Source organism: Erythrolamprus reginae, chromosome 2 (genome assembly GCF_031021105.1).
Source record: "Erythrolamprus reginae isolate rEryReg1 chromosome 2, rEryReg1.hap1, whole genome shotgun sequence".
NCBI lineage: Eukaryota > Metazoa > Chordata > Lepidosauria > Squamata > Dipsadidae > Erythrolamprus > Erythrolamprus reginae.
In genome coordinates, this window is record NC_091951.1 from 181,731,352 (window position 1) to 181,737,351 (window position 6,000).

The window sequence follows — 6,000 nt, forward strand, 5'->3', positions numbered from 1 at the left end:
TTAGTAAATAATAGAATTATATTCTATCCTATCCTGTCCTATCCGTATCCCATTCCATTCTCCAGTCAGCTTCCATTTTGACATCAGTGCTTTTTTCCCAGCTTGGAACTGGACCTGGATATTTCTTCCAACAGAAGGAAACTACGGTAGATAAAAAGTATATACCGTACATAAAAATGCAAGTTCCAGGAAATCTTCAAAATTGACAGTCTTACTATTTTTAATAAAACAGAAATGGGATAAAATTAAATAAAGGCAATCATACAAACTATTCCATTTAAATAATTTTAAAGTAATTTCCATTAAAGTAAATCATATTTCTTAGAACTGCAGATCTTGCTAATAATACCACCTCCTGCATACCTCTCAAAGACCAAGGATAGTTCTTGGCTTGTGACACACCAGATTTAAACAAAACAAAACAAAAGCTTATAGTAATAGACATACAGTAGTTGTAAGGTATGGCTATATGTATTGTGATGAACAACCGCGGCTGCATATTTGGATACAGTACTAAGTCTGCCCTGGATAGCTCAAGATGCTGCATCAGGAAAAAACTGGGGGGGGGGGGGGGGGGGGGGGGGGGGGGGGGGGTGTTGCTTGAAATCAAAACTTTAAAAACTGCCTTATACAGGCCTAGATTATTGGGGGAAGGTGGTTACCATGTAACAGCCCACCCAGCAATAACGGCGCTCGCGATTGGAGGAAGACGAAGAGGAGGGGGGCGAAGCGGGCCAGCAAGGAGAAACCTTCCCCGCCAAGTCCGGGGATGCGCGAGCGGAGGGTCTCAGCCAACCTGAAGCCGAGCCTCTTTTTTTTCTCTTTTTCTCCTTCGGGAAAAAAAAGCGGGGAAGAAGGCATGCCTCTGAGCATGTGCAGAGGAACTTCCTCTCTTCCCAACTCTGCGCCCCCCCCCCCCCTTTCTCATATACAGTAGTTAAAATACCGGAGCCTCGTGGTTTGCAATGGTTCTTCCCGTACGTTTCGTACCAAAGCAGAAACAGCTGAATTAAATCGAGTTCTCCCCTTTGGGACAGATAGGATGTCCTTATTATGTATAATATTTTCTTGGACCGACTGCGTCGGAGCAGCATCCCAATTCAACCTGGGAGGATAGTTCTGCGGAATTGGGGAGGAAGGAGGGATGAGTCACACTTTCCCAGGCTGTACAGAGGTTTTACCATGAGCTATCAATTATTTAAATTTTTTTATTAATATTGATTGTTTCTTCATTGCTTATTTGACCCCTATGACAATCATTAAGTGTTGTACCACATGATTCTTGACAAATGTACCTTTTTCTTTTTTGTACGCTGAGAGCATATGCACCAAAGACAAATTCCTTGTGTGTCCAATCACACTTGGGCAATAAAATTCTATTCTACTCTACTCTATTCTATTCTATTCTATAAACCAAAACATGTTTCAGCTGCCAGTGAATTATGAGGTATAAAGTAGGCGTTTTGAAAGTGGAATATGTAAAAAATAAATAAAAGACTTCCATAAAAAAAGTTAGTTTTTATTGTTTCTGTATTTATTGGCCACATTTTCTGAACTGCAGATGGGAATCGGGATTTTATTAAATTTGATTCCATCCTGTTTTAATCAAGGTGATGTCGTGGCAGCATCTCTGAAACATTTCATGAGGCTATCAAGTCTAAATTTGAAAACAAATGTACAGTAGTGCATTGTGATTTAATGTAATGTGTAAATTTAAAACACACCATAATATTCCTAAATGCCTAGATTCTAAGGTTTCTGAACTTTCTTAAATCACATTTACTTTGATTACCTATTTTGAAATTCTGAAAATGCTAATATATATTAAAAACAATTTTTAAAACAACAATCATGCATTTTGTAAATTTTATAAAATGATCTTATTTTACAGCTCTTACTTAGGCAGGTTCAAACTTCTCTGGTATGGAATCTCACAGACAGGCATATTTTCATAGGTAATTTTTGCAAGTCCTTATATATTTCTGAAAAATACCTATTACAGGTATAAAGAGTGTGGGTCCTGGAATGCTTCCTTGGGGGACTCCACTGTCAACAAGTGCAGTGTTTGATCGGGTGTTTTGACTACTTGTTGCCTGTTTGATAGGAATGCAGCTATCCATTTATACAGGGAATCGGAAATGCCCTAAAATTTTAGTTTTAGAAGTAGTTTGTATACCACTAAATCAAAGGCTTTACAAAAGTCTATATAAATTGTGTCTATTGTTTTACCCTGGTTGAGTTGCGAAGTCCATATGATTTTGCAGTGTTAAGAGTTGCAGATTGCAGGACAATTTTTTTCTGAGGCCACTTTGCTTGTTAGAGAGTAGGTTGTTTGTCTCTAAGTGGAGGGTTTATATATGATTCCATGACTTTGCAGGTTATGCAACTCAAAGAGATTGGTCTGTAACTTTCAACTAGGTTGGGCTCAACCTTTTTGAAGATAGGGATGACCATGGCTAGTGAGCATGATTTAGGAGACCTGGTTCCGAAGAATATTTCATAGATTATGCTAAGAGATTCTGCTATGGTGGTTGAGAGCTTTTTAAAGAAGTAGGCACATATTAATCAATTAGGCACATATTTGTCTAAAACAGGGTAGGCAAAGTAGGCTCTTCTATGACATGTGGACTTCAACTCCCAGAATTTTTGAGCTAGCATGATTGGCTCAGGAATTCTGGGAGTTGGAGTCCACAAGTCATAGAAGAGCCAACTTTGCTTACTCCTGGTCTAAAACAACAGAACGAAGTGCTCAGAGCTTTCTGTTCCTGCTAGCTGAAGAGGCAGGACACTACTTTTGATATAGACTAAAAAAGCCCAGGTGGAGGACATCTTCCCAACAGTGTGAGTGTGGATTGAGGGTGACAGCATTTATTCCTCCCCTGTTCAACACAAAGTGGCAAGTAGGGAAGTGCAGAGCAGCCCTCTGCATATCCCAGCCCATTCTGTCATTTGTTTAAGTGGCTTTTGCTTTAATCCTTATGGGGAAAGGCTGGACTGGAAAACTGTCCTATCAAAATGGCCAGTAAAACAAAGCAATCATTTTTTTTCAACTGCTCATAGTCCACTAGAAAAAGGAAATTGTTTTAGTACACAGGAGTATCCTGGCCAAAAAACCCCCAGCTGTGTAGTTACCTGCACATTTGCCAGCAGGTGGTGCCTTAAGTCTTCACAATCAACACAGCAGGCACTCTTAAGTTTTTCTCATTCTTTGCTGTAAAAACATACCATTGCACCTTTTTTAGAAATGCATTAATGCTGGGTCAAAAGAGTGCAGAAAATATACATATTTTCCCTCTAAGGAGCATTTGCTTTGCAATTTACAAGTGAGGTCAAGAGTGGCCTGCTGGGGGTTCGCAGGCGTTCGGGAGAACCTCTAGCTAAGATTCTGGGCAGTTCTGAGAACCCACAAATCCCACTCCTGCCTGGCCCTGCTCACCCCGCCCCTCCCAGGAGTCCTCACACGGCCCATTTTGGATGCAGGTAAATGCAGGGTATGCGCAGAGGCTCGGAGAGAAACAAGCCTACTTGACATTTGGCCCGTTCACGGCCTCCAAGCCTGGGGAGAATGTTTTCGCCATCCTGGAGGCTCAAGGAAAGCCTCCAGAGCCCAGGGATGGTAAAAACGGACCCTCCCTATCGTGGTGCAAAAGGCCAACTAGGCCACACCCACCATGGCCACGCCCACCCAAGCAACTGGACAAAGAACCCCCTACTAAAATTTTTGAAGCCCGCCCAAATGAAGCCCACAAAAGTAATGAATCTTGAGGATATGGCATTAGAGAGGTTGCCTGGACATCTTTGCAGTTTGGGTAGGCGTCTGTAAGATCGGCCTTGACTTGAAGAAATAGGTCAAAAATCAAAATTTTCCTCTGAGCTTTCCAGAAGGCTCTCATTGTGATTATTTTTGTTCTTGTCTCTGGAAAAGTAGGATGCTGAAAATCTCTTTCCTTTTATCCAGACCATTTTGTAATAGATATTTCTGTGAATGAACCATGTCTTCTCAATGAGTCTGTTAGAAATCAGGACCATTTTTGGGGGGGGGGGGGGGGGGGACTGGTTTAGGATACAGTGCAGCCCCCATCCACCCACCCATCAGTGTGTCTAACTTTGAATTTCAATGAAGCATCTGGTTTTTTAAAAAACTCATGTTTGTTTAGATATCTTATAAAGGATGACCCAATGGTCTATATCAGGGGTCCCCAAACTTTTTACACAGGGGGCCAGTTCACTGTCCCTCAGACTGTTGGAGGGCCGGACTATAAAAAAAACCCTGCAGGCGGGCGGGCGCGGGCACGGCTCTTTCTTTCACCCACCACCATCGCCTCCAGCCAAGCCGGCAGCAGTCTCCGCGAGTTCCTCGAGCGGGATCTGCCACTGCCCCGCCAGGCAGCCATAGAAAGTGCAATAAGGAAAGGGAGCTGCGAATGGGCGGGTGTCGAGCCTCTCGGTTGTGGTCTCTCCGGCCCCATCCCCCTGCCAGCCCACAAGGGGTGCGTACGCACGTGCAACATTCAGAATAAGAAAAACCTTTGCCACTCAAAAAAAGAAAAACTTTAACCGGCCTTGCACTTTCGTCGCTCCCCGCCCCCAACTCCAATGCCCGGCTCCATGTAAAATCTCGTGTGCTGCCGCGGGCCGGATAAATTGCCTCAGTGGGCCGCATCCGGCCCCTGGGCCGTAGTTTGGGGACCACTGGTCTATATAGTCTATATATGCAAAAGTACCATCATCCCCAAAAATTGGCCTTCTGCAGACAAATGCTCTGCCCTGATCCATTATGTGAACACGACTGAAATTAGGTGCTTTTAATTTTTCTAATATCTGCTTTTATTTGCAGTGAGCAAACAAGGTAGTAGGCCTGCATTGGGGTGCAGAACAATGCACCTTCTTTTCAAGGCTTTGCCTCCAAAAATTCTTTTGTGGTTTGCCATCTTCAGTTAGCCCAAACAGTGCATTATACCCAACATTTTGGAATCAACGTACTTCAAATCTGCTAACTTAAAGAATGCATACAAAATCTGGGATTCGTTTCCCCTAGGTAATTAAAATTTCAAGGATTGTAACATCAGTGGTGTTTACAAAGTTATGATCTCCTGCAGTGGTTAGCTGTGTGTGCACGTTTGTGATTTCTGATGCTCCCTTCCCAGAATCAAGATCAATGGGGAAATCAGCAGGAACTTGCTACCTCTTTAGCATTTCTGTTTTTTTTGCCTGCCAGCGGCCATTCTGTTTGTTTAGATATCTTGTAAAGGATGACCCAATGGTCTATATAGTTATCTAGTCACATATTAAAAGCAAAGGGTGAGTTTCACTTGGCAGGGATCACTCTTTCATCATGAGCTCCCACTAATGAAAACCAGCCAACTATCTTAGACTTTGATTTGAGAGGATAACTTACCTAGCTCCTAAAAGCCCCCAAACTTCTGATCATGGAATGAGACTCATCCCCCTTTTTAAGACAACGTTAACACATTGAAAAGAATTGTGCTCCTTTAAGAAGATTCTTATGAAAGGTACAAATTAATGTCTGAACTCTTTCCAAAAATAAGGAATAAAGGGTAAGTAAAACAATTACAGCCCCAGCCCTCCACCACTTCCAATCAACATTCTTTTCCCCATGTACTGTACTTACCGTGGAGTTGGTAGAAATGAAATATTCACTACGCTTAGCCTCATTTTAATTTGAACAGAACAAAGAGGTAAAATATGGTTGCATGCGTTTAATAGGTTCAGAAAAGGGCAGGGGACACAAGCTGTAAATCTTTACTAGGTTTATACAAAATTTCATAGGGATAAAACTTACAATATCTGTGGCTCTGTTGCCAGAGAAATGACCAAATGTGCTATCTGTTAGGATAAAAATGGGAGTAATCTTGATATGCTTGGCAGAGATCAACCAATTTCACACATGTCTTTATGTAGATTTTCTTCTCGTCTTCTCCTGAACTTCATCTCACGGTCTCAATTGCAGCAAAGAAATCCAAGCTCTACATCATATAT